The 5,811-nt window shown below is 37.0% G+C and overlaps 1 long non-coding RNA gene across 2 annotated transcripts; it reads left to right on the forward strand.

The window, feature by feature from the left end:
- The first annotated feature begins 574 nt into the window (after positions 1-574).
- On the forward strand, positions 575-1,990 carry LOC110354171 (uncharacterized). Of its 2 annotated transcripts, XR_002405774.4 has the most exons (4): positions 575-712; positions 1,150-1,204; positions 1,661-1,741; positions 1,861-1,990. It is a non-coding gene; the product is annotated as an uncharacterized lncRNA (long non-coding RNA). The 2 variants fall into 2 exon arrangements; XR_002405775.4 differs by lacking the exon at positions 1,661-1,741.
- The last annotated feature ends 3,821 nt before the right edge of the window (positions 1,991-5,811 follow it).

The raw sequence follows: 5,811 nt of genomic DNA on the forward strand, positions 1-5,811 counted from the left end.
CCTTGATACTCCCACCATACCCACAGCAATGCAGGCTGGATCCATTTTTACTTCTTTTGGTCCACATCAGGAAAAGGCAAGGCCACCTAACATCAAGAAAAGCCACTACTTCTTGGTTAATACCAGGTGGGTCACTGCAAAGACTAGTTTGAGGATTAATAATTAGACTTCTTAACTATGAGGTCAAGATGCAAATACCCTTTTGAAACTGAGAAATGGTAACACCATTTCAGAATTCAGAATAGAAAGGAAAGTAATGCGGTCGTTGTCTTCGAACTCCAATATAGATATTCTGACAAAAAATTCTTTACCTGGAGAAGACATGCTTTATTGGCATACTCAGAAATACAATTTCACTTAAGTGAGAGAGACAAAGCTTGGATACCTAATGTAGAGTAGCAGAAGAAAGGAAATAGAAAGAGTTGCTGATGTTGAAACAAAGAAAGTATAGAATTTAACACAGAGATAAAGTCTTTCAAATAATTAACTCACAGGTGCTCTTTTTTTTCAGCTAATGTTTAGCTGTTTCCCCCCACCCTTCTCATTCCTTTATAACTCAGCAGGAGGAAGACTGTGAGTGTTTTATGTGTTGGTGTGGGAGAAAACATAGCTCAAACACATCTTGTTTTAAAGTTCTTGTTTTGCTCTGTATCCAAATGCTGTTTGATTCTCACCTAAATAGCAGGATAAATTAGGACTGCAGACTTTAAAAGTATGTCTTAGCAGACCCGTAGGTACTTGGAACCAGACTTAAAAACTTTGAATTTTCTTCTCTGAAATGATGATCTAGGGCTATATTTAGTAGGTTATATTAGGTTCAAATAAATGTACTCAAAACATGGAATAGAAAATACTACATCTGGTTCTCCCACTTAAATAAGATGTCTCCCTGTCCATGGCAGAGGAGTTGTAATTGTATGATTTTTAAGGTCCTTTCCAACCCAAGCCATTCTACGATTGCATCGGTCTTACAATGAATGGCAAGTTTGTAGAGCGTAGATCACAGCATTTGAATAGTGTCCTTTCAATGAAAATTCAGTCCTGACTGGACTTGAACACTCTACCATTGCAAGTAGCAAACAGTCTTAAAAACTCATGAAAGTATTATGGATGTTATTCTATGTGATTAACTAAGAGTATCTCCAACAGGTTTAGTCTGGACTATTTCTTGCTGCATAAAGCTGCCACCACATTTGGATTTGAGGTATGCTTTTGTCAATATAAAACTACCAAAAAGGCATAAAGATACCAGATCATTCAATTAACTCACTTTTGCTCTATTTCAATTGGAGGTCCTAAGTACTCTAAGGAAAATTTCATAAGTACTCCACAGATGAAAAGCATGTTTCCCATGGTGAAAATTAGGGTGAATACCTACTATTGGTAATTTTTCGTTAAGGAACGGCAGACTGCCAGAAACATTCAAGCATGTGTTTATTGGGTCCTTACTCAATAAATCCTCTCCTGACATTAATTTTCTTGCCAACTATTGTCTGATTGCTAAAACTCCCATTTCTGGGCAAGATTATTGAAGAGATGATAGATAGCAAATAGTGTCTAGCAGCATCTGCTCTTAATATTTAGACACCAATCAGTCAGGCTTCAGACCTTGACATGGCATCTGAAGGGCATCAGTTTCAGTGACTGAAAATCTCCCTAGGGCAATGGGACAATGTTCGGTTTCCCTACTAATAACTCCAGGTCTTGGTGACCTTCGATCTTCGATTCCAGAGACTGTAAGGTACTGTTTATTTGACTGTAGAACCTGACAAGAGCTTAAAAAAAAAAAAAAGATTTTATCTTTTTTTTTATGCTGGAAAAGATCCTGATGGGTTGCGAACATTTGCTTTTCCTCTGCAGGGGTTTTGCTGGAGCTGCCTCTGGAGTACAACCCTGACAGCTTTAAACCTTTTTTTGTGCTTCTGCAAGAAAACAGCAAAGTTAATTGAGAAAGTAGGGCAAATTGGCAAATACAGAGCTGATGATATTCCATTTGGCTTCAGTGTTCTTCTTTTTGCCTGGATTACACCAGAACACGCTTCACATATGACCTGCCATGAAATCACATTCAAACACAAAGCTCAATAGTCAAACCCCACCCAACGGGGGGAAGGTTCCTTTCTCTCTCTCTTTTCCACACCCATCCACCTACTGCTGTGCTGAGAGGTGCTAACCAAAGAAAGGGTGGTTTGAGCCATTCGGAGAACTTGTTCTCTCATAATCTTAGTTGTAAATCAAATTTCAAAAACCCAGGATGCAATGAAGTAAATACATGAACAAGGGTTGTGTTCAGGTGTTGGCAGTGGTGTTTAACTCAGTTTGAATGTTTCCTCTCTTGCTGCCTGGGGAAAAGCAGACTATCTGTACCTTCTACTGGGAAATAGTTGCTTGTTTACTCAGATGCAGCAGTGTTGGATATCTTGATTTGAGAACTAAAAAAAAAAAAAAAAGGTTAAAATAAGAATTAATGTCAACCAGTGAGATCAGAGTAAGATGCCACAGATTTAAAACCTTAATGAGAAAAACAGGTTCTGAAACAATCTCTGAAGAAAACCTTCCTTGTGTTGGGGGAAGCATCAAAAAATAGATTGCTGGGATTGTCTCCGGGATGTATTTTATGGACATTTAGTATCTGCATGGTACTGTAAACCTCGAATCCCAGAATGACCCTCCATTTCCTTCTTCTTTTCCTCAGTAAGTGTCATGTGTGATGGATATTCCCCAGCTCTGGGATGTTATGATCTAATGTGGTTGTCAGCAACACCAGTTCTGGGCAAAGCCTTCCCCCTTTCACATCTGGGACATATTAGGTTTTTGAAAATCTAAATCCCACTGGAGTCAGTGAACATGCGGTCTTCCCCTTCCAGCTTCACAAATTCAAATTGTTACAGAAGATAGCTTATATGTAATCAGAGGGAGATCTAATATTATGTGTTTAAAATCTTATAATTATGAACTGATTCCAGTATGTTCTTCAGAATCTGCATAAGGCATTTCTTGCAATACATCAGTGGCTGCACTGCAGTACCCTGAGAGATTTAAGGCACATAATATAACAAGAAGTGAGCAGGGGAGTAAGTGAATCTGCAAATAAATAAGGAACATAGTGCATACAGAGTTATAGATATTGAAACAATATGAATTCCGCGCAACATAAACCAAATTTTAGTAAATTTTAATCTTGCTTTTCTCTGTTACTACCCCTATTTGTATTATAACCCAAAATGCTCAGGAATTTATTGTAAGAAAAATGTAAGAACCTGAAGGGAGCAGCACAGAAAAATAGACCTGATACCACAGGGATGCACAAAACCTGCAAATTCACATTAGGCATTTGCAACCATAATTTAGCTTGAGCCAAATCATGAATTAATCTCCAGTCAGAATATGGTACAAAAATTTTTTCACCAAAAATTTATTTTGCAGACACATTTCCCTAGTATAAAATTGTTTTAAAATCACTGTAAATATATGTGTCAGTAAGAATAATTTTGGAAGGCTAGTATAACTGGTAAGAAATATTAATAGCATATATTTTTCCAGTAGAATAAGGGGATCTTACAAGTAGAATTCACATTTAAAAAAAAAAAAAAATAGAATGTCATGAAAAATACTGAGTAGTGGTATGTATTATATTTTTCAATGCTCTCTGAAGGGATATATAGGAAGCCTCATCACTTCAGTTTCTTAAGAATGGATTAAGAGAAACACTTAGGGAGGAGAAAATTGCAGCCGGTATATGTGGAAAACTAAACATTTCTAGCAACTGATTTTCTTTGCCTACAGTTCTTTTTTGTTGTCGTTGCTGTTTTATTAATATGAGAAACACAAAGAAGCAGAATTATATATCACAGGACAGTATTCCTATGCTGTGCAAAAGAAAACTGAACCACTCAGAAACTAAGCTAAAAACCTGAACAGTAGGTACCCAGTTTTCAGTCTGATTCTGTACAATTATGAGAAACTGAATAAGGACTTATCTATTGAAAGTCCTAGATTACTGCAAACAACGGCAGTGTCACAGCTCCATTTAATTGTTTCTCTTAAAAAAAAAAAAAAAAAAAGTTGTGTTTTTGAACTGCTAATATTAACCTGTACTTTCCTGCCTTCTGCAACAATTACTTAATCAGTATTCTTATTGGGGAGAATGTATAATAAACACCTCAATAACCTGAAAAACTATAAAAACTATAATTTTCAGATGGTATAGCTCAATCATAGCCCTTTTACTGTAAGTAAAATTGTACTCTTGTCCGATACAGGTATCTTTCAACAACTCAAGCTACTGATAAAATATATATATATAATAAGACACTTCATTGCATAATATTTTTTTCTTTATTGTCATTGCTGTTGTTATGTGGTTAAAAAAATCAATTCTTCTTGTTAAACTGTAACTGGAATATATATCTTTATTCACAAATCCAATATTTAATAATCTTTTGTACCAAGCATATCACATAATCACGTCTCACTTCATTCCCTTAAAAAAATGGGTGATGTCCCCTGCCCTGCCTCATATAGCTCACCATCAAGCTTTAAGACTTAATTAGATAGAGTCAGATGAGTGTTTTAAAATTCTCAGACAAAATATGTACAGTCAAGCTGAAGTCGTCCTTGGTTTTACAGGCCTCTTCAATTTTCCTAAATGTACAGAGAACATTTATTTGGTTTATATCCTTATTATTTTCAGATTCTGGCAAGTTTTTTCCTTCTGTTATTACAATATCTCAGGTTTAGGACTGGGAGAATAAAAAACCCCTGTGCAGATATTTGATGTAACTGTGGATGTACACATCCTGCAACAGCAGCTGAGATACCATGAAACAAAGGTAGAGTCAAAGAAACACTTACCTAAATAAAGAGGTTCTGTCAGGGAAAGTCAGTGAAAACCTTTACCCATCTTTCCTGGAAATAATAAGAAATGTATCAAAAGATTTCAACATTTTCAGGATTTCAAAATAACTGGAATTCATAAGTCTTAAGAAAAAAGTCTTTGCTAAAGTGAGGTAAGTTCAGTCTTTGCAATGTAATTCAAATTGCACTTGTAATTCAGGTTCTGGAATTAACCCACTGAAGCAAAGCTTGAAAAGATTTAGATTTACTCAGGCTACCAACAATACAATAATGTCTTACAATTTCAGAACTCCCTGTCTATTGGTGATAATGCCAAAATGCAGTAATCTGTCATTCTGAAGCTCAGAGTTGCTAATTGTTAAAGAATGAATCTGGACATCATTTCTGAGTTTCTCTGGCTGAAAACTTATACAGATCCAAGCACTTTTTAATCAGGATAAGATAACAACTGAGCTCTTCATTGAGACACCTCTGGAATGATTTTTATTATGCTGTGTAAGCCCCATTTTTTTAGCTGTGAGAAAGCGTGTTCAGAACAGAATTCCTGCACTTTCCGGCCATTGACTGGGGTGAAAAGAGAGTCTCTCACAACGTTGTCATGTCTAAGGTCCAATTCAGGTCACTGGAGCTACAGCTTTATTTCTCAGGGATGAGAGGGATGAGTCCTTTGGGTGAGGAGCACAGACAGCTGGGGGGGCAAAGGAGGGAGGGAGGGAGACAGAGAGGAAGGCAGAGAAGGAGGGAGAGAGGCATACAGGAAGGTAGGGAGGAAGGAAAGGGTGTGGGAGGGAGGTATACAAGGAGGGAGGAAGGGAGGGAAGAAGAGTCCTGACTTGGTCAAGGAAACATGCATGGCACAGTTGAGTGAGGCAGCCTTCCTTTTGCAGGTCTATTTGTGTCCTTTCCATACAAACAGTTTAGGCAAACTCTCCTGTTGCACCTTTATTAAATTTG

The sequence above is a fragment of the Anas platyrhynchos genome, chromosome 2 (genome assembly GCF_047663525.1).
Source record: "Anas platyrhynchos isolate ZD024472 breed Pekin duck chromosome 2, IASCAAS_PekinDuck_T2T, whole genome shotgun sequence".
NCBI lineage: Eukaryota > Metazoa > Chordata > Aves > Anseriformes > Anatidae > Anas > Anas platyrhynchos.